Source organism: Bombus huntii, chromosome 7 (genome assembly GCF_024542735.1).
Source record: "Bombus huntii isolate Logan2020A chromosome 7, iyBomHunt1.1, whole genome shotgun sequence".
Classification (NCBI taxonomy): domain Eukaryota; kingdom Metazoa; phylum Arthropoda; class Insecta; order Hymenoptera; family Apidae; genus Bombus; species Bombus huntii.
Window position 1 is genome coordinate 12,567,500 of NC_066244.1, and position 20,558 is coordinate 12,588,057.

The following is a 20,558-nucleotide window of genomic DNA, read 5'->3' on the forward strand; positions in this document are numbered from 1 at the left end:
TTGATTCCCGAAAAAAGAGTAACGATGTGTCAGTCTCTCTCTCGAGTGCGTATATATTATATACAGAGAGGTACGACATACTGTTAACGTATGATAGCGCGAGCGTGAAGTATCACTGTTGGAGCATTGCGAAATTTTCGTAAAAATGAGCATCGTTGAGTGGCATCTCTTAGTTAACCATCAAGCGTACAAGTAGAAGATTCTTAAGATTTACGTGATTGATTTCTGATAATTCGGTGCCTACAAATCAATGACTTTTAAGATGAATTATAGTTGCACACGCAAACACGAGCAGTTTTCACCGCAAAGGTTACTTTTATGTAATGTTGTACGCGCGAAAGTATTCATTTCTGTTACCACGCTATTGCTGTTTTGTAAATTTTAGTAGCACAACTATCGGTAATGTGCGATAAAACATGCCATATAATAGATAATTGTAAGTGAAATGACAAGGCGATGGTATAAATAGGTACTTCGACGAAAGTTGGTACAAGTATATCTACGATTCTCAGGAGTAAGTAGTGAGGTAAGTAGGAACGAAATATACAATAAGAATTGAATTTATATAGAGTATTTTGTTATAAATCTTCCTATGTACCTATAGAAACGTGTTTAATATTTTCGAGTATCCAGATTTTTCTATTAAAAGTTATCTGAAATTAATGATTTTCCTGATTTGTACCTTTCTCCTAAGTTTCTTGTAGTCGTCTTACTAACTCAACAGAAATCAACGTTAATTTTACAAAAAGAGCTATGGAGCTTTTTAGCGATTTGCACAAATGAAAATTTTGAAGCTTGTCACTGCGACGAGTTTGATCGTTCTAGTGTTATACTAAACAATCTTCAAACATGAAATTACACAGAAACGTATGTCGATGATATTTGTCATTCCTACGATCTATTTCACATGATCGTGCTTCCTGTCTAATGCAAATTCAATTTATAATACGAACTCGGTTTCCTTTATTGTTGTCAGTCTTTCTAAATCGCCACAGTTTTTCGCTCTTTGTTGCAAAACGTTGAATCATAGTGTGAACCAAGTTTCTTTTATTAGATTCATTCATCGTTATCAGTCCTGCGTCTTTTCAATTCGTCACTTTTTTATTTCAGAAAAATGATGGATCGCAAAGTGTTGTTTGCATGTTTGGTGTTAATTACTCTCCTGCATCCATTAGTTCACATGGTGTCTGGCGAAGGTTTGCACTTTAAGTTGTCTTTTTCCATGCACTTCAGATTCTAATACGACCTCGTCACGGAACCTTCGAGCTATTTCGAAATTTTACGCGTTTGTTAATTAGCACCGAAAAGAAAGAAGCTACGCAATACCACATAAAATACAAACGATTTTTATAATTTTTTATTTTCGAGATGGCGACGAAGTTAGTGGCAAAACTGAACTTGATTATTCACGTCTACTTCCCCGGTTTAGTTTCCAGAAAAAGATTCGTTAACTTCGCGAATATTCCAACGACCCGTTTTACGTACAAAATGAACGTGATAAACATTGCATCACGTCAATGAAAACTATTGGCGTAATGCCTAAGATAAAGGTGCAAAGATATTCTCGGAATTTCCAATGACAACTTTATAGATTTCTAGTTTAATGTCAGTACTGCACTTGAATCACTTTTACCTAACTGTGTTACATACTGTCGCTGAGAATTTTCCTAATTGCATAAAATGATTCACTAAAAATTGTCCTGAATTCCTAAGAATTTATTTACCGCAAAACTGAGAAAGTGTTTATTTAAAAAATGAGGTTGAAGGTAGTCCTTTCCTTTCAAGTATGGCTAACACAATATCTAATCAATTAAAACTTTATATTTTCACGTCGAAAGTTGTCTGTTGGGCAATCCGGTAGACTTGATCGGCTTTTTATTTCGAAAGTTGAGTAATCGATGTCGCGTTCTTACGTATCTTCGAACTGTATAAATGTATATACAATAAATAACAATTTTAAAATTGTTTGATCTAGAATGTACAACACCGAACAATCAAACAGGCAACTGTCTCAACATTAAAACATGTAACCCTCTGCAAAAAATACTGCAGACACAGGGTCATACAGCTACCGATTTTTTGAGGCAATCACTATGCAGATATGAGGGCCATGATCCGATCATTTGTTGTCCAAACGATCCAAACAAGGAGAAGAGAGGGATTTTAATAGAAACTGTGTATAAGTACGTGACCTTGCGTCCACCATATTGTGGTTTCAGCAACGGCGAGCATCCCAGGGTGGTTGGTGGTAAACCAGCTAAGCTTGGTACGTTTTATCTGTTCCTTTCCGATTAATAATAAGCGATTTACTGCGAAGAATGAACTTTAAAGGTACTTACGCGAGAGAAAATGATGTATGTTCACAACTATGTCTATTGCGTTTTAGGTGCTTGGCCGTGGATCGCTGCATTAGCTTTTCGTAATCCCCAAAACCCAGATATACTGAACCAGAATGGAAATGCGGAGGTTCCCTGATATCGGCTAGGCATGTTTTGACCGCAGCACATTGTGCAATACGCAGTGACTTGTACGTGGTTCGTATCGGAGACTTAAACCTAAACGAGAATGACGACGGAGCGCATCCTATTCAAATGGGATTCGAATCTAAACTAATACACCCTGATTATACTCCCAATATACACAATCATGATATTGCCATTCTTAGATTGGTGGAGGAGGTGCCATTTTCGAGTAAGTCCTCAAATATTGTTGAGTATATGCTATTGAGTATTAATGGAGAATCGTTTCCTAAAATTTCTTACCGTACACACATATTGTATCATAAAACATGTACTATTCTTTCTTATACTTTTCGTCATTCATTTCCTTCACTTTCATTTGTTTTCTTATTTTTCAGAGTACATACATCCCATTTGTCTCCCCATTGAGGAGTCCCTACGAAATAAAAACTTCGTGGGCTATAACCCCCTTGTTGCTGGATGGAGAGCATTAAGATATAGTAAGTGATAACAATTTTACAATAAAATTAAACAGTTCCAGTCTTAAATGTCTTTCTCATTTTCTTCGTAGGAGGATCACGAAGTGATGTATTAATGGAAGTATAAGTGCCAGTGGTTAGCAACGCCGAATGTAAGACAGCTTATTCCAAATTTCCTAATGCACCTATCACTGATGGTGTAATATGCGCCGGGTATGCTCAGGGTGGAAAGGATGCTTGTACGGTAATTAAGTAACAGATTAACAACAAATTATACGGTGTCTGAAGACGCATTAATTCGAATCAACATCAAATCGACGTCTTAAACTTTAAAAATAATGGATAAACACAATTTAATAGTTTAGTTTAATATTTAATAGTTATTTAATAGTTAAATAGTTATGGTATTTAATCTAATTTCCTTCTAATCTTAGTTATAGCATAATTATTTCAATATAATTCGATTGATATATTTCAGTATCTTTGATTAAAAATTTAACGATCGTTTAAGGGTGACAGCGACGGACCACTGATGATACGACAGCAATTAACCTTCTATCTAATAGGTGCTGTGTCTTATGGTCATGCGTGTGCTGTAGCTGGATATCCTGGTGTTTACACTAGGATCACTTCGTACCTCGACAACTTCATTCTCCCAGCGTTGCAATAATACGATTATTACTGTTCCATAAATGTCATTTTTCGTGTACGAAAGGTAAAGTTGGATTTTCTTATTGTGGAGATAAGAGACAGCTCAAATTTATATTGTTTTTTACGTCAAGAATTATAGTCTTAAAATGCATGAAATGTAACATCGAAACTACACTAATTTTTTACGTACGTTATACTTGTACCACTTAGATACGTAAAGATTATAAACGACCATTAAATAAATTTCCATTAATCATATTTATACTAATTTTGATAATAATAAACCAACTCTCTGAAGGTTTCTATAAATTTTCTTTCTGATGTATCAAGAGCCTGATTAAATATTCCATTTAAAACGTATACTTCTTGTATGTAAATACAAAATTTTCCGGCTAATCTAAAACGCTTCATAAGATAGAGAGCTTCTAGAGGTTGGGACACAGAAAGTTCATAAAATACAAGATAAATCTCGAGTCTTCAAAAACTATTTTTTATTCGCTAAAAATGTCCTGTATGCACATGCAATCACGTGCAACATCGAAACTTCGCTTATTTTTTATCACTTTCCAATTCAATACACTGTTTCTGCATTTTTGACTATATGTGTAATATCAAAAAAAGGGGGGGTATACGCTTGGTCTATCATATATTTAAGTTTGAGTTTTCTCGGGATAGTATAAGTTGTAAATTTAAGATATAGACTAAGAATCGTAAGAGTGCTGGGGAAGAGAGAAAGAGAGAGAGAGAGAGAGAGAGAGAGAGTGTGTGTGTGTAAGTAAGAGGGTATGCCTTGGTGATGTCAAAGCCAAATGAGTAATGGAGTGTTGAGGCTCAGTATTTTTTGACCTGGGAAGATAGACGTTGTAAGCCGAGTGTTAGACGTAGGAAAATATTTTTTTTTTATTATTATTTATTAAAATTACAATGAATTCTCGCGTTGAGAATTTTCAGTAATTTTTCTTGCGTGGCGCAGTAACATGGCTAATTATTTATAATAAGTTAATACTTGTTATAGATAAGTATAATTTGTAGTCAGTTTTTGGGTATTGCTTGTTAAAATAAAACTAAACTTCACTTCAAATAGAACATCCTTTCTTGTCCTTACTCTAGACTATTTAGATACTACATATGTATAGCGGTCCTTAGGCTAGCTGGAAATATTCGGTACGAATGTATCGACATTTGGCAATCATCTTGTCCGCAGGTATAGGGTCTTTGTGTCGTGCGTCACGCGACGTAAACTGTTGGGAAGTTTACTGTCAAGTGCCGCCACAGTACCCCCTTACCAGTGATAACGTTTTATACATTTTTTGATAGATCTTACGTGCTACTTATTTAAAACCTGCCTGGAAATAATCAGGAAAGCGAATTCTCCTGCCCGAGCGCGTGGTATACCGACTTCTTGAGTCGTCTTCGCGTTGCTGTGCCCGCTCGGTGTTTTGCGTAGTTGTGGTTTTAACCGGTATAAACATGTCGTGGGTTCCTGCGCTAGTTTTTAATTGTTGTTGTTCGATGTCGTCAGATACAGTAAAAGCGGGTTTCAACCGATCTAGGGAGACTATTACATTTTTATTATTTATTTTGATGGTAAAAGTCTTTTTTCCACGCTGTATAACCTGGTAAGGTCCGTCGTACGGTGGTTGTAAAGGACCTCCGCTCGCGTCGTGGCGTACATTTGTATTTACATATGGTGCTGTTTCGAGCTCGCGGAACACGAAGGTTTTCTTCTCGCCGTGTCGCGTAATCGGGTGAGGCCTGATTTTCTCTATTTGCTCTTTTAAACGGTTCGCGAATTCCGTATTGGCCTGTTGCATCGTTGGTGCGAAGAACTCAGTCGGTAATCGTATGCCGGTACCGTAAACCATTTCGGCTGCCGTCGCGTTCAGGTCCTCCTTGAAAGCGGTTCTTATGCCTAATAAAACAATTGGTAGGATTTCTACCCAATTGCTCGTATTGTGACATTTTATTGCTGCCTTTAGTTGTCGGTGTAGGCGTTCTACGATCCCGTTGGACGCGGGGTGATAGGCTGTTGTGCGTAAATGCTTGATGCCAAGCAACCGGCACAGTTCATTGAGGAGGTTTGATTCGAACTGGCGTCCTTGATCGGTCGTTATTTTTAAAGGTACGCCGAACCGAGCTATCCATGTGGAGAGGAGGGCTGAAGCGACGGTTGTTGCCTCCATGTCGGCGATGGGAATGGCTTCGGGCGAACGCGAAAAGCGGTCAATACACGTTGGACAATATCGGTAGCCCTGTGAAAATGGCATCGCGATAATGTCTATGTGTACGTGTTCGAAACGGCCTGCTAATTCTCCGAATGTTCCGACGGGCGAGGATACGTGCCTGGTGACTTTGCATCGTTAACACGGGATACATTGTCGTGCCCAAGTCCGGCAATCTTTATTTATGGATGGCCAAATGAAACGCGACGTCACCAGTTTTTGCGTTGCGCGTATCCCTGGATGGGAAAGTCGGTGGAGCGAATTAAATACATCGCGTCGCAAGGATTTCGGCACGTACGGCCTTACAATGTTGTTTGATACGTCGCAATATATTTCCGCGTCGTGTTCAGGAAAGCGTATCTTCTTTAATCGTAACGCGGTTGTGTTGGAATTTACGATGTCGCGGAGTTCGTTGTCGTTTTCTTGCGCGACGGCGAGAGTTTGGTGATCCACCGACTTCCCTATCGCGTCGATGCGTGACAGAGCGTCGGCTGCGTTGTTGTCTAGGCCCTTTATGTTTCGAATGTCGGTGGTGAATTGTCCTATATAGTCTAAATGTCGGAATTGTCGCGGCGAACATTTTTCTAATTTTTGTTTGAACGCGAAGGTGAGAGGTTTATATATATATATATAGGTCGGTATATATTGTAAAGTTTCTGCCTTCTAAGGCGTGTCGAAAATGTTTGACTGCGGTGTATATTGCGAGTAGTTCGCGATCATACGCGCTATATTTTTACTGAGCGGGGGTCAAAGATTTCGTTGCGAATCCTAGCGGTTGTAATTCGTTATTCGCGCGTTGTTGTAATACTGCCCCTATTGCGTAGTCGGACGCGTCTACCGTGAGACTGATCAGGTAGGAGATCTGCGAGTTCTTGTCCGTTACGAATATGCGGCGAGATGTCAAACCGTCGTCGTTTGCCGCTTTTACGGACGGCTGGTCCCGTTTCTCGAATTCCGCGAGTAAGGGAGTGTGGACTTTCTCCCGCTTTTTCGGAACTGTGCGTGATAGTAACGCAGTCCGTCTTGCCGCGGCGGATCGCGAGAGCGCGAACGGCGGCGGAATTGTGTACGCGAGCGTGATTGCGCTCGTGCCCTGCGGTGTTCATTGTTTCTTTGTTCGGCTACTAGCGCTCGTATCTCGCTCACAAAGGCGTCGATTCGCGCTAACAGCTCGGTGACCGAGTTGACGACGGCTGCCATAGCGTCGCCTAATCCGCTGTTCTGGAAAGGTGGGTGGGTTATAGTAGGTAGTCGGCCTGCGCTGGCCGCGACGATCTGCCCTGATTCAGAGGTGGCTTCGTAAATGATATCGGCTATTTGTATGAGGGTTTCCGGGTCTTTGTTCTGTACAGAGGCTAGGCAGCTCCGTACGCGCGACGGAAGTCGACTTTTCCAGACGATGAGGATGACATCGTCTGTTAACGAATTGGCGGCTAGGCTTCTTAGAACACGGTAAAACTGAGAGGGCTTCCTGTCCCCCATTTGTTCGTTTTCGATTACATGTCGGAGTCTCTTGGCGCCCGACTCTCCCAATCTCTTCATCAGCTCCTTTTTGACGTACGTGTAACGCCCGGTCGCCGGTGAGGCGTCCAATACGTCTCGAATTAATCTCATGTGCGACCTGTCGAGATTCGCAACGACGGCCTGGTATTTTACTTGGTCACTCGTGATCCGGAAAGTTTTGAACTGCAATTCCAACATCTTGAACCACAAGTCAACATCGTCAGGCCAGAACGGTGGCACGTGGAAAGGAGCGTTTATCGAGCGTTTATCCTTGTCCCCGCCGGCCGTCGTACGTTTGGAATGGGCGTTAGTGGTCATTTCGAACTGATTTAGATTCACGGTGTTACGTTTCACGAGTACTATCACGGTCACCTCTTTTACTGATAACCACGTCGGGGTCACCACTTTGAGGGGATATGTCGTGATAGGATCGGAAGGAAAACTCAGATTTATTGAACGATAAATGTTTATTCACTATAATGTCAATGAGTACACTTGATACAGGATTCGCGATTGTATTCGGTTCGCGAATGCGCGGCTATAAGATAGAGCTTTGATAGCTACGATTCGAGATACGCTGCGAGTGCGGACAATGATTGCACGAGATGTCGAGAGCTTAGATAATTATTCGGCTCGAACCGTGTAAGTATAACGATCGTGATATGTCGACTCGCGGTAATAGACTGACTTCTTGTCGCGATGCTGCTGCGGAGGAAGACTCGTTGGGATGTGTCTAGGGATGCGAAGGCATCGGATTCGTTGAGAAAAACTTTGGTTCGGAAAGTGAGGGAAATGTACGTTAATGTTTATTGGCTAATTCGTGTTGGTCGTTGGAAAAGAATGCTAGGTGGGAGAAGGGGGGCTCGAACCGTGTAAGTATAACGATCGTGATATGTCGACTCGCGGTAGTAGACTGACTTTTTGTCGCGATGCTGCTGCGGAGGAAGACTCGTTGGGATGTGTCTAGGGATGCGAAGGCATCGGATTCGTTGAGAAAAGCTTTGGTTCGGAAAGTGAGGGAAATGTACGTTAATGTTTATTGGCTAATTCGTGTTGGTCGTTGGAAAAGAATGCTAGGTGGGAGAAGGGGGGCTCGAACCGTGTAAGTATAACGATCGTGATATGTCGACTCGCGGCAATAGACTGACTTTTTGTCGCGATGCTGCTGCGGAGGAAGACTCGTTGGGATGTGTCTAGGGATGCGAAGGCACCGGATTCGTTGAGAAAAGCTTTGCTTCGGAAAGTGAGGGAAATGTACGTTAATGTTTATTGGCTAATTCGTGTTGGTCGTTGGAAAAGGATGCTAGCTGTCCTTGGGAGGGTGTTGCCAGCGGGCAGCATCCTACGAGAGAGATAGCAGATTTCTCGTGCGTCCCCGTGGTAGGTGGTCGACTTCGAAACTGATAAACAAAGACTGTTTGTCTCTTTGGAGGACCTTAGCTAAAATAAATACTAAGATTTATAGCGGTCCTTAGGCTAGCTGGAAATATTCGGTACGAATGTATCGACATCTGGCAATTATCTTGTCCGCAGGTATAGGGTCTTTGTGTCGTGCGTCACGCGACGTAAACTGTTGGGAAGTTTACTGTCAAGTGCCGCCACAGTATCAAGAGAATAATTAAATATTCCACTTAGATCGTATACTTCTTGTATGTACATACAAAATTTTCCGGCTAATCTAAAACACTTCATAAGATAGAGAGCTTCTGGAAATTCGGACACAGAGAGTGCATAAAATACAAGATAAGTCTCGTGTCTTTCAAAATTATTTTTTATTCGCTAAAAACGTCCTGTGTACTCATGCAATCACATGCAACCTCGAAACTTCACTTATTTTTTATCACTTTCCAATTCAATACACTGTTTCTGCATTTTTGACTATATGTAAGAGAAATTTCCATTCAGCCAAAGGTATACTTACAGATTACAGATTCCTATACGACTCTCAGTAAAAATTTATCCGCACTCCAGATAGTTAAAACTTCTGTCGACCATATTCACCCATCTGCACTCTTCGTATGACGTCAATATCTGTTCAGTGCTGCTGCGTAGGTTTCATTGTGTTACGTCAATTCGTTTGTGACCGTTGCGCGAGTAATGGCGCTTTGCAATGGTGATTTGCAGGAAAACAGTGCAGGATGCTGTGATTCGTTTCTTGTGGTCGGAGGCTATGTTTGATGCCTATATTTATCAAAGATTTAATGCACATTATGGAGAAAGTGTTTTGTCACGAAGTGTGTTTGAATGGGCACAAAAGTTCAAAGAAGATCGCACAAGTGTTATGAAAAAACAGCTGGTCGCCCGTCCACATCCACGATGACAACATTGAACGTGCTCATGAACTTATGCTCTATGGAATAGACGAGTGATACTGGATAATGTGGCAAATCATTTGCAAATCAGCCACGGCTCTGCTTATGCAATAATGCACGACAGATTTGGGGTTTAAAAAGTTTGTGCGAGATGGATGCCGAAAAAGCTGATGAAAAGGTGAAGACGACGATGCATTCGTGGTTCGCAGCTCAGCCCAAAACATTTTTTAATGAGAAAATACGAAGGTCCTTCAGCAAATGGACAAAGTGTATACAGAAATTGAGTGATTAAATAAAGTGATACATCAAAAAATGATGTATGTCTTTTTTGACAATTGCTTAAAATAAATTCTACACCGACAGAGCGGGTAACTTTTTACTCACCCTCGTAAGACACTTACATTTCCAATCTATTATGATGAATAAAAGAGCTTATACTATTAAATCTAATTGTATTTTGTTGCATGAGAGTACACGTGTATGTGATGTACATTACCTTTATATCCCCTTGAACGCTTCAATATTGCGCATATATACTATATTTTGTACAGCTTCTATAAAATTTTGTATGTTTGTTTTGGCTGTTAATCTAGAGGCTGGAGTACAAAGAAGTGGCACAATGATGTGGGCTGATGACATTTATAATTATCAAGGAATCACCCCTACATTCGCTCAGGTATATATCGTTGACTATAATGTATTTAACATATATGATTGTTAGAATATTAATAATTAATTTTTAATTCTATCAGAATTTTAATGAAACTGTCCCTTGGGAAGGAAGAACTGATACCTTGATATCACGGTTTGTACATCCTATATATACAACAAATTTTAGAACATTATATAACGAAGAACCAGATCATCGTGGCCATGTGATGTGAATAAAAGGACTTGAATTTGATGATATTTTTATAATGTTAGATAACATAACTAAGTATCTTCACAGTAAGATAGGATGACATGGTTTACATGATCTTAATGTTGTTCACTTGAGTGATGATATTATAAGGAAAAGTGTAATATCACAGGTAGGATGATTCATAATTTAGAACTACTAACTCATGTATGTATTAAAAATTAAAGAAATATATTAAATTTTATAGGATATTTATGTTTAGTAACCAGTAATCTAGAGATTGGAAAGATTATCATTTCTCCTTTGTGGTAGTTTACATATAACATAATGCAACTAACATGTCACGATTAATGCAAAATAAATAAATTACTAATATAGACATTTTTTTAGTAATTTGTATAATCGTGAAACGAATTGGACTTTTTAAAGGCAAATATTAAAGGAAACATGGAATTGATGCCAATCTATCACAAATATTATTTATACTACTTATTTGCGCAGTTTGAAGCGAATCAAATTGATGAAGGTTTCTTTGTTACATGTTAATTTACATTTTAAAAGACATAACAGGCACGCTAATTAGTTTGCTTAAGATACTTTCGAGATACCAAGTTAGACGCGTTTCCATGAAATCATATCAATTTTACCATGATATTTTTCTATCAAGCATGCAATTATAACCGTATCGTCGATTAGTGCATACAATTATCCATGTACATTCGTCTTTCCGAGTACCGCGCTTCAATATTGCTAATTTCAAATTCATACATTAATCTTCGTAAATGCTTGAAAATGCTATATAACTGTATCAGCTTCTGTTAAAAACATTTTATAGTAAAATCTCTATAAATTTGTAATATTTTTTAGACAATTTGAATTCATTATATTATACATCATACATTCTAGTCATTTCTAATTAAGTTACTTTTGCGATGTTTAATTACATTTTATGTATATTCTTATAACTCTCTCTGTTACGGCGCGTACGATGGTCCGTGCGCCGTCTGAAACTTTATACTATATACTGATCTACTACATACTATATCCTATAAACTGAATCCTTTGACGTAATCTTAATAGCTTGAAGGAATCTCTAACCCTGTAAGTGTTTTCGGTTTATGGATGGTCCTTAGAACAATGCTTAGGTTTATTGCGCACTCTTACAAATAACGGAGAAAGCGGGTAGTTATTTTTCCAATAAACAATGTCACCCACGAGCCACGTTGGTAGGAGGCTTCCTCCTCCTATCTTCATTCATTAACGTTGGCTATAATCAATGGGCACCCTCATTTTCCTAACGAAAAGTGTGAACAACGAATCCGCGTTCTTCGTTCAGAAAGCACACTGAGATTTCCTCTCGTGGCGGCACACGAGAACGCAAATCTCACCACTCGAAACCAACTAGTGTCGGACGACGGCAGCGCAGTGGTTAGCGCCATAGAGTACAAACGTTCGGATCCCGGGTTCAAATCCCGGCGCCTCGTACTTTTCCAAAGTCCGAATTTTCTTCCACGACATCTAAATAAGAAGAAAATACAGCAGTACTTCACCCCCGGCAAGCGACATCTACAGCCAGCAGCCTACAATTATCACGGATATATGAAGGAAGACGGAGAAAAAGAAGAAAAAAAGTGTGTTTCGTCCAGAGCCTGCTAGTGGACTCATCAGTAAGGCTTACCTAGCAGGCTCATGCCTTAGACACAATGGAAGGAGGGGGAAACAAAGCTATGTACATGGCAGAGACATTGAAGACGGATTCCTCCCTCCCACGGCCGGACACTGTATCCAAGGCCGGTCGGATCTCCTACCCTCTCTTGCGGGTATAAACAAAATAACATCGAACCGGAGAATAGGGGTTGTATGAGTACAGCAACTAGAAGAGGAACAAGAACTGCCCGAGCTGGGTGAAGTCTCGGTTTATATACGTTTTGGTTTTAGGATGTTGAGTTAGTTAGGTGTAGGTTATGATGTAGAAAAGTGTCCGAAGGTCGGGGGTCCATATCCTATCTCTGATGTGGACTGAGGTGCGTCACAGCCTTGGTGTATGCTATGATGATAAGGTGGTGATGTGTCCAAAAGTGTCCAAAAGTGTCCGAAGGTCGGAGGTCGATGTATTATCACTGATTTAGGTTGAGATGTGATTGATGTCACACTCCCATGGGCAATTTTCCGGCGCTACAATCATCCTCTTCCCTTTCTGTCACTCCATCTTGCCTTACGCACTGCAAGAGGGAAGACGGACGAGTAGGGTAGTCAAATAAAGGAGATGGAGAAGAGAGAAATAGTGTTTTTCGTCCGAGATCTGCTAGTTCGGACTCTTCAGTAAGGCTATGACCTAGCAGACCTTTGCCTTAGACACTGGGATAGAAAAACTTGTGTTGGAAGTTATATTTATCGAAACAAACAGTATCAATGTGACCACTAGTGAGAAAGCATTAATATCGCCTAGCCCTATGTTGATATCGATGGCCCTCTGGTGACAAGTGTAAGTCGTGTATTCTACGAACGTGTAATTTAAACTAAACCATTGTGATGAGTTATAAATAGATTGTACATTTATAGTAAATGTAAAGTGTAGAAATACACAGATTGCATCGAATATAATGTGCAAAGATATTGGAAATAAGGTTTTTTTTTATATTGTTAAGGATTAACGTAATAAATGAGTTATGATACTTAATTGTATTGAATGAAAGAAAGTTTTATTCAAGTTCAATTTCCATAATTGTATTTCTGTAATAGTGTTAAATAAAGCTACGAATTTATATAAACATGCACGGTCTAATCATAATAGAGAATCTGATATAAACAAAATTAGAAGAGTATGAAACAGAATATCGGCAGTTAGTGAATTCCTGTTTACATATCGTTAACGCCATATATGTTTCAAAGGAAAAAACAAAAGAAAGAAATGCACACTGTAATGTTTCTGGCCTGATGTTTTCTTCGTTTTTCCATATTTTTCACGTACGCAGCATCGTGATGAATCGAACTGTTGAATCTCGGTGACAAATAACAGGAATTACGTGCTGGATGCTAGAGGACCTCTATTTGCGCGTTCAATTGCTCGCGTTAGAATTTCATGGTTCGTACATCCTATACATCCAATAAATTTTGGAATATTATATATTGAGGAGCTACATTGAAGATTATTGTAACGTAAAATTGACACTTGGATTGTAAGAGAAAAGAAGGCTGAGTCGTAACCCAACTATTAATTTTCTTTTATCGAACTTTATTATAAATTTAGCACTTACAAGAACAGAATGACACTGAACCGGAGAGAAAGGGGCTGCACAAGAACAGAAACTAGAACAAGAACTGCCCGAGCTGGCTGAAGTCTCGGCTTATATGCCTTTTGGTTTGAGGATGCTGAGGGGCTTGGTGTAGGTTATGATGTGGAAAAGTGTTCGAACGTCGGAGCTCGATGTCTTATCTCTGTTGTAGGTTGAGATGCGATTGATGTCACATTATCATGGTCATGTGATTGGAATAAAAGGACCTGAATTTTGTGTAAGATAGAATATCGTGGTTTATACGATCTTAACATTGTTCCTTTGAGTGATTATGGAATGGTAACTATTAAGTTAGACAACGACACAGGCATTTCCTCTGACGTAAAAAATCTGATAATGGTAAATCATAACTTAGAATATTCTGATTAGTTGCGTCCTAAGATATTTGCTCGATTCCGGGAACGTGGCAACGAAGGGAATTCCATTCGTAGGAAAATACGGAGCATCCGTGGCTAGAATATGGCAAAGAAGAGATTGATTCCCGAAAAAAGAGTAACGATGTGTCAGTCTCTCTCTCGAGTGCGTATATATCATATACAGAGAGGTACGACATACTGTTAACGTATGATAGCGCGAGCGTGAAGTATCACTGTTGGAGCATTGCGAAATTTTCGTAAAAATGAGCATCGTTGAGTGGCATCTCTTAGTTAACCATCAAGCGTACAAGTAGAAGATTCTTAAGATTTACGTGATTGATTTCTGATAATTCGGTGCCTACAAATCAATGACTTTTACGATGAATTATAGTTGCACACGCACACGAAAAATTAATTCCGTGAAATGGAAGTGCAATCAATACGGTTTATCACGAAATAATAGCACAACGACGGTACATATTGGTATTGACGTCAGCTTCACAAAATTTCTCGAGTATCGCGGTCGACTATTTGAGTTAAGAATTCATTTTCAAGGTCCTACAAGCACGAGTATCTTATGGATATGAGATTTCCAGTGTACATTTTAATAATCGTATTTCATATTGCATGCTGCGGTCCGAGAAAAATCCGCAGTTACTATTCTGTTAATCCCTGCTGCTTTTAAAGACCATAAGTAGTCGTCCGTAAGGTTTAAAAGATTTCGAGTAGATTTGTATTACGTATTTTGTCTTCTAATTTTTAAAGAGAGGGTCGTGTTTAATTAATTGAAAATGACGAAACTGTAATGGGACATTATTATCAAATATTAAACGTGGTTCCATTGGGTACTTTTATGGTCTGCGAGATATATATGCATTATACGTTGCTATTAGCAACGCGTAGCGATGAACGATGGATCGTTATCTCGTCTCGGTTGTGTACATATCAGTAATGCACAGTACTCGTACTAAATATCTTACAAATTCCATACAGATTTTCAGATTAGTTTCGAATAATACCAACACGACCATGATAGTCACAGTACAGTATTAAATAGTGCCACTATGCATAATACACTCCTAAAATGTTTCTACAAATATATTTGTCCGAATATTTTTGTCAGCTACTATATCCTAACCACGATTTATTAAACAATATATAGATTTAAAAAAGAATATATAACGACATTACTTGTTTAGGCTAGATTGGTTTAACTTGTATAGTTTTAATAACTGTGTAAGATCAAACAAGAACTTATCGTTAGTTTGGCGAGATTTGATTACACGAAGCAACATAATTGCTTTGAAACTCAGGACAGAAAACAATGTCAACCGGTAGACGCGTTTGTCTGGTGAACGTGTAACGCGTGAATAATAGATAGCGACAATCACGCGAACGCTAGTTACAGCTGACTTGGCTTACATTGTAGCATTCAAACTAGAGTATACGAGCCGTAAGCGCTATTGAAAGTTGAAAGGCCGACTAGTGAGCTTCATCCTATCTCATTTTTTAATCAGGCGATGGATCGACGAATCGTATTGATTTCGAGGATTATTATAGTTCTGTGACAATTTTAAAGCGTGGTTTGTCTAATCTTGTCTCGTTAGCTACAGACTCTTTGGCGAGCAGCCTGAAACTTGATCCACTTTCGAGAAAATGAAAAATTCGTTTCTTCTCTTTGCTTCCCTGTTCCTTCTTTCCTCCCTTTTCCCTTTTTACATCGCTTTGTTTTACATCGCAATTTACATTTATTTGTAAAGTTTGAATCTCCTCGATATTGAAGATGTTGAAGCTGCAAGTATGTATTTCATTTTAATCCATTCGAGACCGAGATTTAATTGTAAGACGATACCTAGGTGTCGGTACGATCTGAATGTTTAGTTAGAATGATTCTGTGTTTTACTCTCTCCAGGGTATCCTTTTCATACTTTGATTTTAAATCGATGACAATCTTAAATAGTATGCTTCATATTTTTAAAATATAAAATTATATACTATGTTATTCTATAATGTATTATGTACAGTTATATATATATATATATATATATATATATATATATATATATATATATATATATATATATATATATAATAATTCTATATTGAAAAAAATATGAAATTAACATGATATATACATTACTACATAAGTTATATATAAAATATGTATATTATACCCTTGCCTACTGACTGATATGAATTTCTTTCGGTCTCGAATGCGTTAAAAGAGAGCGCAAAGAAGTCGAAATTACTTATTGTAATTAGTAAAACGACCTGAGAGGCAGACAGATACAAGAAAGAAGGAATATTATATTAGCGGCATTATCATGTTTTTGCTCTCTTTAAGTCTTTCATCGAGACAGACAATCTACAGGTATTAATCGACCAATTTCTCCAAGCTGATAACTTCGAATTGATGTTTATATATAAGAAGTGTTATGTGTTAATCTGTCTAAATGTTTAAAAGGTGTTATAAATTAAATGTTGTTAAACGATACGTAATTACCTTTTGATCGTAAATTTTACTATCAAAGGGTCTTTTATGTATGCGTAATCATTGTGAATTATAACAATTTATGTGATCGATATTAAAGGTGTTTAAAAGCATGTATTTTTTTCTATATTATTATTCTCCTATATTATTATCCTATATTATTATAGCATTCCTATATTATTATAATATCCAATTACATGTTGATACACAAGATATACAGATTATTATTTATAACGTTTTGGTTTTCTTAATTGAGTCATTCATTTAGTACAAATGATAAGAAATTAGTAATAATTCACAAAAAAAGGATATTGTAGTAGAAATATTATAAAAATACATTTTCTGTTTTAGTGTAGAGTTACTCCTTCTTACAGACAGTGTCGTACAAATCTGTACGTCTCTGAGAAAATGTAGGTATCTGAGCCCTTACTTCCTCAACAACTTTTAGATCTGATAGAAAAAAGAAACATACGAAGTAATAAGTAATGCTTGCTAATAAATTCAACAAATACAGAGGAAGATGGCTAAATCGATTTTTTTTTTTATTTATTTGTTGAAATTTTTTTTTTTTTTTTTTTTTTTTTTTTGATATCGGTGACTGCCATATTCTCTTGAGTTTCCAAATCGTAAAGAATCTTTCCCCAGGGATTGGTCAACCAATCAAACCAACCAATTACTTTAATTAATGCAAGCTGTACTCGAGATTCGCGCATCTTGTGTAAACACACCGGGTCAGACAAAAGTTTTCATTCATCCCAGTAGAACTTTCGTAGTCCTTGAGGACGAGTGTCGCTTCTCGTGCATCTAAAGTTTCGTTCAAATTAGCCGATTTATTTGAACTCGATCGACTGGAAACCTCTTTGTCACTGTGAATTTGTTACTTAATTGATACTCTTATACGCCTTTGTCCTTTAAGCTCTTACATCCATTTTTAATTAGTCAAGTCGTTTGACTTTTCACAAGTATTTTGAAACTATTTTACTAGCGCGAATCTACTTTTTTTACTTGAGATTATCTGCTATTTTTATTGAAATGTATATGTACGTATATACACTTTTGAATTTTAGCCTTCTATTATTCTTATATCCTTTAAACGTCATTTCAAGCTTCAAGCGACTTTAACTCAAATAGCTCGATTTCAAGTTCTAACGTATACTGTAAAGCACACTTGCGAAGTGAAACAGTAAACACGATATGAAAACTCTCTCCCCAGTAAGAAATCGAATATCCAATTTCAATCGTGCTTCATCGATGAAGCATCAATGCTACGTAGAAGCATCGTGGCAGCCGCAATACGGATCCGTTGAACAAAAATTTCCTGGCACGATCGTTTTCGTAACGCTATTAGCCGTTTCAGTATCAGGGATGTTTTAAAAATCCGTATCGGATTGTACCATGAAGCGCAATAGCGCTTCGTTTATTTATTTACGAGAAGTGCCGATCAACTCGATTGCACTGCTCTTTTTTTTTGCCGGAACATACCGTTCAACGCGTTCACGCTTCACTTCATCAGCTATATCAGAAACGTTACACTAAAGAGTCAAAAGGTTGCCAAATATTCGTGCTTTACCTTTTGTTTGTGTGACGTTCTGTAATTGGTTTTCCAATTCAAGAGGTAATTTATACATTAGTTTTTTCTTTATTTGGTTTACGATTATTTGAAAGAAAAGTAATTACGAGAGGAAACTCTGATATGACTAGCGACAAGCTACGTTCGGAACCGAGCGCGTTGTGAATTGACAATCGTAACTAAACATCGCGACACAGTTCACCACACTACGCGTACAACATGATCACGCTGAGTGGCGTTGAAACGGTTAACGTAACTGCGCGTACGACCGTCGAATGGCAAAGATATTCAAGCTGAGAATCGTTTTCAGATGCTATAGACGACAACTGTACTGACTTTCAAGGAGAAACCATTCGACATGGTCTTATGCTTGTGCCGGGACCTGCGGTTTGCAGTCTCTGCATCTGCTATCATTCGAAGCCGAAGTGGTGCCAGGTGATCTCATGCAAACCGCCCGTAGTGAGTATATGCTCATTACTTAAACACTTAACACAACCAGAGAGAAACTAAAGCACACCGTTAACGCTTGCACGCTGGTCGTTAAAGCACATGCTACGCGAATACGGTACACAGCGATTCATCTAACTTGCCTTGAATTACTTTTACAAAGAGAAACATGGACAGGAATAATTTTTTGTTACGAGTCGTTTAATTTATTCGTTCGTTAGGACGATTGGTCTGACAAATTCAAAGTCTTGTTCCGTATAAATATTTTTAAACAAGCACGTCATAAGCTTTGTATATTTTTTCTATCGCAACGAAACTGTTCAGAGAAATGTTGAAATTATTAATTACAAAAGAAGACATTTACGTTGTAAAAATGTTAGCGAAAACATTTGTGAAAAAGTTACTTTGTTATAAATTCTACAGAAAGAAATATTGAAAATCACGTCCCATTTATTCAGTTGCACGTATGAAAAGTATATTGCATTCGCGCAAAAAAATCCCTTAAGGATACATATTTTATAATAATTGGAGTGTCAAAGTTATTACGCGGATTGGCGTACACGTGCCTTTTAATGAAACTAGGTTATTCATTTGTTATTCGTTCCTAACTTTTAACTTTATGATTTTTGCGGAATAAAATTTTATATTCCGGTTTAGTTTATAAATGATTCATTTTGAATTTAGTAAAATTAGAGTTACAGCAGTGCAATTTAATAAAGAACAAATAATCATTTGTACTTTATTAAAATGTTCTTTTAGCGTCTCGTTTTAATATTTCTCTAATAATATTTTCTTAACCGTAAATGGACGTACATTTATAATGAGAATTCAGAAGCAAAAATATTTCATACAAAAATAAATATTCCCCATGTGTAAATAGCTACGTTATTACTTTTATGTGTATCTAACGTCTTTCCATGCAAGGTAACGTATATTTGCTTCTTCGCTTCTGAGTAGTGAAACCTGGCATTCATGCGGCTGAGAGGTAGTTACGCGCCGACAACGAAAAACATAAAATGAATAAAAAGCATGAGCCATCCTATAAAAAAAATAAAGCTGCTTTTATCTTTCATTACATATTCGTCAGAATATTGTTAATAAATATTTAAGTTCAGATTTCAGCTTAAATAAATGCATAGGATTGGACATTTATTTATATATGTATCTGTGAACGCTTTTTGACATAAAATTTTTATAACGACTAAAATGACATATTCCGATATTAAATTAATTTGATGAGAATAAAAACTGAATTTTTTAAACGAGATTTTGTATGAAGTTACATTTATTGGGAAAAATTCATTCTTTTATAATATGATAAAACGAGACTCATAGTCTGTATAAATCATTTCATGGAATATTATATGTATGTACATGTGTTCTACGCTTTTATTATAAAAATGCTAAATGAACATAACGATCAAATGCATCGACAAATGCATTGAACATATCGATTGTTATTTTGAAAAATTGATTATCTTTTATTTGTTTCGAACTACAAATTGATTGAGACATTCGTGTTTGCTAAATTGCGAATTTAACGCAATGAAGTCGTCTGAATCCCTTGCGAGCATGTAAATATAGCGTCGAATTAACAGGTCAATTACTTGAGGTTGGAACTGAAAGAAAGAGAAAAATGGAGGAGGTCTTGCCTTTGAATGCTGGACACTTCTAAAGCCCACAGTTCGCTGAAATTGCCAGAGAATTCAATTAAATGGCAAATTAAACCATTGAACTGAATCTGTTTCCAATCGTGAGCTTGGAGGTTCTACCCTTTGAATTTTTAAACCAGTCAACCTTCTTTTGTACGTATGGTAACGAATATAATTCATAAACTAATGAAGTGTGTAATTCAATTGAAAGCTCTTTTCACTGAATTCAGTTTAGACTAAGAAAAATGATATAATAACGAA

General features: G+C 37.6%; 1 protein-coding gene and 2 pseudogenes across 7 annotated transcripts in view; all 3 read left to right on the plus strand.

The window, feature by feature from the left end:
- LOC126867330 (venom serine protease Bi-VSP-like) overlaps positions 1 to 20,558 on the plus strand; it is a 66,535-nt pseudogene that overhangs the window by 37,153 nt on the left and 8,824 nt on the right.
- Positions 1 to 20,558, plus strand: part of LOC126867333 (venom protease-like) — a 138,718-nt gene that overhangs the window by 9,932 nt on the left and 108,228 nt on the right. The window lies entirely within an intron of this gene.
- On the plus strand, positions 509 to 4,723 carry LOC126867331 (venom serine protease Bi-VSP-like; annotated as a pseudogene).